Below are 557 nucleotides of genomic sequence, written 5' to 3' on the forward strand. Positions count from 1 at the left end.
CTGCGGTTTGGCTCCGGCTGATGTGTCGCTGCCTCGTCAGGAGGAGGATTGATAGCTTGTTAATTAGGAGTTCCTGTGGGACAGAGCAGTGAACTGGATGGGTGTGAATGGTTCCAGGCTTGGAGGAGCTCTCGGTACTCGCCCAGTAACGAGTCTAGACCAACGCACAGGAACTTCATTCGTTCACCGGCTGGAGGTTATGGCATCGCCTCCTGAGTGGCTAAATGGAAAGTGAGATATATGTCCAGCAGCTGCTTTACCAGAGGCCCCTGGGAAACAAGTGGTATTCCTTGTGGTTTTAATATGTGGTGCAAACACAAATACAGTTGTACAATCTTACATTCACACTGGCAGCTGCCCAGTTTAACCAGAGCGCTGTACTGAGACCACCAAGCAGCTATACTACAGCAACACTGAACAAACAAAAATCTGTTGCTGTCAGCCTTGTTTCTGTAGGAATCCCTAACACACATACTATTCAGAGTGCTGAAACATGGATGATAAGAAAGAAACTTACAAATTCTTAAACATTTTTAAAAAACATTTTTTTAAAAACA

General features: G+C 45.1%; 1 protein-coding gene across 1 annotated transcript in view; it reads left to right on the forward strand.

Moving 5' to 3' along the window:
• Positions 1 to 557, forward strand: part of LOC118340172 (DNA-binding protein SATB2-like) — a 25,836-nt gene that overhangs the window by 8,788 nt on the left and 16,491 nt on the right. The window lies entirely within an intron of this gene.

Source organism: Morone saxatilis, unplaced genomic scaffold, assembly GCF_004916995.1.
Source record: "Morone saxatilis isolate NCDOM2014 unplaced genomic scaffold, NCSU_SB_2.0 Contig6, whole genome shotgun sequence".
Lineage (NCBI taxonomy): Eukaryota > Metazoa > Chordata > Actinopteri > Moronidae > Morone > Morone saxatilis.